The sequence below is a fragment of the Harpegnathos saltator genome, unplaced genomic scaffold (assembly GCF_003227715.2).
Source record: "Harpegnathos saltator strain DR-91 unplaced genomic scaffold, Hsal_v8.6 scaffold91, whole genome shotgun sequence".
Lineage (NCBI taxonomy): Eukaryota > Metazoa > Arthropoda > Insecta > Hymenoptera > Formicidae > Harpegnathos > Harpegnathos saltator.
This window is the reverse complement of record NW_020230719.1, coordinates 27314-33364: the sequence shown is the minus strand read 5'-3', so window position 1 is coordinate 33364 and position 6051 is coordinate 27314. Positions and strand designations below refer to the sequence as shown.

General features: G+C 37.6%; 1 long non-coding RNA gene and 1 pseudogene across 1 annotated transcript; one reads left to right on the top strand and one right to left on the bottom strand.

Annotated features, from left to right (window-relative positions):
* Positions 1-662: 662 nt before the first annotated feature.
* Positions 663-1626, bottom strand: LOC105184886 (uncharacterized). The gene is made up of 3 exons (XR_849915.3): positions 1583-1626; positions 1210-1254; positions 663-745 (listed from the first exon to the last, which is right to left on the bottom strand). It is a non-coding gene; the product is annotated as an uncharacterized LOC105184886 (long non-coding RNA).
* A 387-nt stretch (positions 1627-2013) lies between these two features.
* LOC112590573 (putative nuclease HARBI1) lies at positions 2014-4949 on the top strand (annotated as a pseudogene).
* The last annotated feature ends 1102 nt before the right edge of the window (positions 4950-6051 follow it).

Below are 6051 nucleotides of genomic sequence, written 5' to 3'. Positions count from 1 at the left end.
CGCGCTATATCTACCGGTAGGTGGTGTGGAAAGGATAGCCGTTAATCATCTCCGCGAAGAGAACGTGTGACGAAAACGCGCATTTATAGGGTGGCCGGTTATAAGCTGCCAACCCGAAGTGTGAAGGTAGATTGGGTTAAGATCAACATAAAAGTCCCATACCATGTTGCAAGATTCGCAATAATTATCGAGTTATTAATGACAAAAATCTGAGGAGTAGAAGCGCGCCGACATAGCGGGAAGACGAGGAGAAGGACAACGCGCCGCTATTCGTTGTTTTATCTCGTCGGAATTACGTCTCGCCGCACGCCGCCCACAGTTGCTGGGCCGAGTGAGCCGCGCCGTAGCCTGAGCAGGTTTAACGTTTCTCCAATCATCTATGCCGGCGCGCTCCCACTCTTCAAGATTTCTGTCATTAATAACTCGATAATTATTGCGAATCTCGGTAAACGGTATGGGACTTTTATGTTTGTCTTAATGTAATCTACCTGTACACTTCAGATTGTAAACTTATAACCACCTACCCTGTATATGTCCATTAGAAGCAATGTTTCTTCTTTAGACCAAATATGTTGTTCTATATATTACAAGAAAAATGTTACTGATATTTCTTATTAAATTTCTTTAAATAATTCTAATATTTATATTAACTTACTTTTATCTTTACTATTATCATTTTCTTTGTTTGCATCTAACTCTGAGGTTTTATGACTTGTATCATGATAAATTTTGTTGGTTTGGCTTCCTAAAATACAGCTAGAATAGTCTAAAAATTGAAAAGAATTTTCCCCGATGACAAAGAGTGATTGAACATTTTGTGCAAACTAATGCACAGCACGTTTTACTTTATATTTGCTATACATTTGTCAACACTGAAATATAAGGCGTTACTAATTCAACAACATGAGTACTTATGTTGTCAGCATCATGATGACAAGATGACGGCAACAAAATATGTAGAATTATGTTCATCTCTTATTGCCATCAATTTGTCATCAATTTGCTGTCATTACAATTGGTATTCATGTGAGTTCAAAACTACACGTATAATATTGTCTCATCTGTCTCTTAGTTTGTCTAAATTGACTTTGACAAAATAACAGTAAACTCACAGGCAATTTGCTATCTGGGTATAGACAGAATATCAAACTTAATATTAAAAACTTATTGTGAAAAGAATTTGTAGTGTAACGTTAGTTTTCTTTTTACCATGGCATTTTGCTTTTTCTAATAACGTTGTTGCAAATTCTAAATCTGTAATAAAAACACATACATAATAAAATCTCAAATTTTATAAAATATTACAAATTTTATAAATGTATACATTTTTGTTACATTATATATATTCTATTCTAAAATAAATAACAATTAAGTAATAAGAAATATTAATATGAGTGAACGAAAGTCTGTAATATTACAAAAATTTAATTTAGCACAAAGTTCAACTAAAAAAATTAATCCTTACCATTATAAGCTCTTCAGCATCCTTTAAACTGACATTCATTGTGTATGTTTTATTAGTCTCACTATCAAGTAAGGTTATTTCAATGTAGATAGCCATTTTGCACTGCAACTGCTTTACCTCTTCGGCTGCAGTAGTCGCAACAGGAAGTGACATTAAAATCAGTGACGTCATAGGTTTATAGAAGTGCTTTCGCAGTGCACTGCAACCTATTTCGGAACGCTGTTGGCAGTACTGACAGTACTTGCAGTAAATAAAGGAATGCAGCCTAAAATATCATTCGAGATGTGGTTGCATTTCGATATTCACTGACAGTATTGAAAATCTATAGTATCTATGGTACGTGACACAAACTATGTATATTCAGTACTGGCAGTGAATATCGGAACGCAGCCAATATATGGCCCACAAAATACCTTTGTGTATAACAGTATCTCTTGCTGGAAAGCACGCATATTCATATATAATGTTTATAAGTGAAATGAAGTATGAGGTAAAAGTTAGATTCCTCAACATAAAAAAAAGATACATATGAAAAATAAAAGTGTAAAATGGAATATATAATTTTATTGAATTACGATGATGAAGTTAAAAAGAGACAACAAAATTTAAATATAACAAGAAAAAAATTACGAGATGCACAAAATCCTTTTGATATAGATGAAAATACATTTAAAAAATTATATAGGTAAGAATTTTTGCATATTATGTAAATAGTTATATACATATAATTACATCATGTAAAGGGTTTTTCAATAAGGGCGGATCGCAATGGAATAAAACAAGCTGTGTGTGAGGTATTAACGAAATTCTTTTTTCATTTGAAAGGCCCATGTATGCCATTATGTGTGGAATATAACATCGTTCAAATGTCCGCCGCGGCTTCTCACGGTGGCACGGATCCGAGTGGTCCAATTTTCAATTATTCTGCCGCATAGATCCGGCTGAATTTGAGTGATGGCCTGGGTTATGTTGACTAAGGGCATCGGTCGATTGCGGCTTATTGGCATAGACCTGCGACTTCAGAAAACCCCACAAGAAAAAGTCTAGCGGGGTCAAATTGCACGATCTTGGTGGCCAATTCACGTCACCTCTGCGAGAGATAACCATACCCTCAAATCGTTCATGCAGAATGTCCATCGTGGCGTCCGCTGTGTGGCACGTAGCGCCGTCCTGCTGGAACCACATGTCGTCCACGTCCATATCGTTCAATTTGGGCCAAGAGAAATTGGTTATCATTGTTCTGTAGCGCTCGCCATTGACGATGATGGCCTCACCAACGTCGTTTTCGAAAAAGTACGGACCAATGACGCCGCCGGCCCAAAATCTGCACCAAACAGTAATTTTTTGTGGATACATTGCTACCTGTTGAACCTCGTGTGGGTTGGCGTCGTGCCATATACGGCAATTATGCTTGTTAACATAGCCATTCATCCAAAAATGAGCCTCGTCGCTAAAGATGATTTTTCGGCCAAAATTGGGGTCCTCTTCCAAATGCTCCGAAGCCCAGTCAGCGAACAAACGGCGTTGTCCATGGTCATTAACTTTGAGCTCCTGGGCCAGTTGGATCTTGTACGGGTGCAGGCCCAATTCTCGACGCAAAATTCGCCAAGTTGAAGTCTGCGAAAGGCCGAGTTCTTGTGCACGGCGAGGAATTGACTGCCTCGGGTTCTCCTGTACACTTCCACTTACAGCGGAGATGTTCTCGGCCGAACTGGCGTTCCTTTGACGTACGGGTTTTGGCTGATCGTTTACCGAACTGGTCATCTCGAATTTGGCCACCAAACGTTGGAGAGTCGACTTTGAAGGGCCACCGCGTCTGCCGTAAAATGGGCACAACGCGCGCAACGTTTGCACTAACGAACACTCATTTTGATAATAAAGTTTTATCATTTGGACGTGCTGCTCAATCGTGTAACTTGTCATGGTGATTTGGCATCAGTGACTGAATAATAAACAACAGGTTAGACAGACGCCGCCAAAACAGCATGGCCGCCACAGGCTGCCAACATCGACCCGCACCAATTGAAAAACCCTGTATTATACTTGTGTTTCTTTTATATATTAGGTTATCTAAACCTGCTATAATGGAATTAATAGAATAATTACTTCCTCATATGCCACTTAAAAGAAGAAGTACAGTAATACCTCAACATATACAAGTAATTAAACTTTTTTTACATTCTCTCCCCAGTAAGCAAAATGCTAGCAGAATGCGCGCAGATTGACGCCAGTTTCGATCAGATCTCCACATCAAAACCATAGCCATCTGTGTCCTCATTAGGCTCGTGTTTTGTCGACAGGACCTGTATGACAGGCCGTGCGAGCAGATTGTCGGCAGAAACCGCGCAGGTGCTGCCAAACTACACGTAGAGTCTACGCGTAGAGTTTGCTCAGTTTCTGCCGCCAATCTGCCGTCAAATTACTGCAAGTCTTGCGCGGTTTTTGCTACAAATCTGCCGTCAAATATCTTACAACAGGATCTGGCACATATTGACCGCAGATTGGCGGCATAATTTGATATAACAGATTCTGCGTTAAATTTGTTGCCTGTTTGCCACCAAACTATGATAGCAGGCTTTGTTCGAAATCTGCTCGCGCAGGTTTGGCTATCTGGGTCTCTTATTCTTTCTTCTATTTTGTGCATATATTTATATATTTTTTCAATTCCATAAAATTTTTTTAGATATTTGCAACTCTACATTTCTTATCATCTGGTTCCTACCAAAGAAAAGATGGACAAGATTTCCTTTCATGTATGTGTCAAACATCAATCTCTGTTTCAATTTATGCAACAGTGAATGCACTTAATAGAATAATGGAACGCTGGATTAAATTTCCCACAGAAGAAGAAAGAAAACAACGGATTAAAAAAGAGTTTGTATATAAGAACATAAATAATAATACTTATATAAATAAAACTTACTACAATATCTACATTTTATGAAATACTTGTAAAATTGGTATTACTACACTTTTAGATTTTTTTTTAACACAGGATTTCCAGGAGTCATTGGAGCAATAGATAGAAGTCATGTTGCCATCTTTCCCCCAGAAACCGAAAAAGAGCATTCATTTATTAATAGGAAATTGTATCATTCCCTAAATGTTATGATCGTAAGTATAAAATACAAAAATTACAACGGAACAATTTACGATAATAAGTATGATATGAGCCATTAAGAACAAAAGTGGTGTAAGTAAATTTTTTTTATAATTTGACTGGCATCAAACACACAAAGAGAGAGCTTTCTGTTTCTTCCTATTTGTGACACTAACTCAAAGATTGATATATAATTGATATATTGCTCTTATTGGCTCATATTATAATTTAAAGTGATAATTTTTGTTTGCGAAATGTATATTCGTTTTTTAGGTCTCTTCATATAATACCGAAATATTATCAGTCAATGCAATATATGGAGGAAGAACACATGATTCCAGAGTTTTTCGTTCTTCACGTTTATTTGATCATTTACAAAGATAGCATGAATTAGGCGAAAAAGGATCATGTCTTATAGGTATGATATGCTATTGTTTATTTTAATTTTTATATCTATATTGTTTCTATATTTGAATATAATATTGTTACGCTCAAGCGTCGTTTTCCTCTCACTCACGATCACCCGCGTAAATAGTAAGCAACACTCCCATGAACAAATAACAAGAACTCTTTAATATAAACAAAGCTTTGTACAAGGCTTACAAACGAGACCAATTATTCAGAGGAAACTCTCAACGTAATTCGACCGAACCGCTCGATCGCTCCACAGAAAGTTGCCCTTCCTATCAACAACAACAACTGTAACAACGGTTGCTAAGGTGAGCGCCGATACGTTCCATGTTCAGCAAGGCGTACATACGGGAGCGTAACAATATAATGTTAATTATAATTTAAAATAAAAATTACAAACTAAAAACGTTATGATGTAATTAGTTTATTACATTTCATTTCTTTTGTTTTTTGTAGCTGAATTGGCTGCAAGAATTCAAGAAATACACATATACATTGAAGTATATGAAGCGTATATAAAAGATTCTCAGACTTCAGTGTGTGTAAATTTCTTTAACTAGTGCTGCCAGTTTAGTTAAAAAAAACAGACTAATTATTATATAGAACATCATATATTTTAATATACATATCTGGGTGATACTGCATACCCGCTCATGCCGTTCCTTTTAAAACCTTTCATAAATCCACCAGTAGAATCACCAGAAGCTAGATATACTAGTAATTTGTAGGGATCTTAGCCTACAACTTGATGATTAGGAGGAGTACAGTCGTTTATATTCTTATACCGCTTTATTATATACACTATTTATAATATCGTTCATAATATGCAAGGTGTGGCTGCGTTAGGGTCACTGAGATAGGCCCATAGCGCGGGAGTTCTGGCAGATGCTCCTGGTCGCTCGAGTCGCTCCAACGCTGTGGGGGCCCTGTCGGAGTCCCTGGTGAGATACCCCTATGCGCTAGGGCCGGAGGAGTTGTCTGCGTAGTAGCACCCGCTACTCAGCGTCCTCACAAGCTAGGCGGCAAACTCCGTAGTCGCGGAGAGGTTTTCCACCGCTCGAGACGCTGGTCTCCC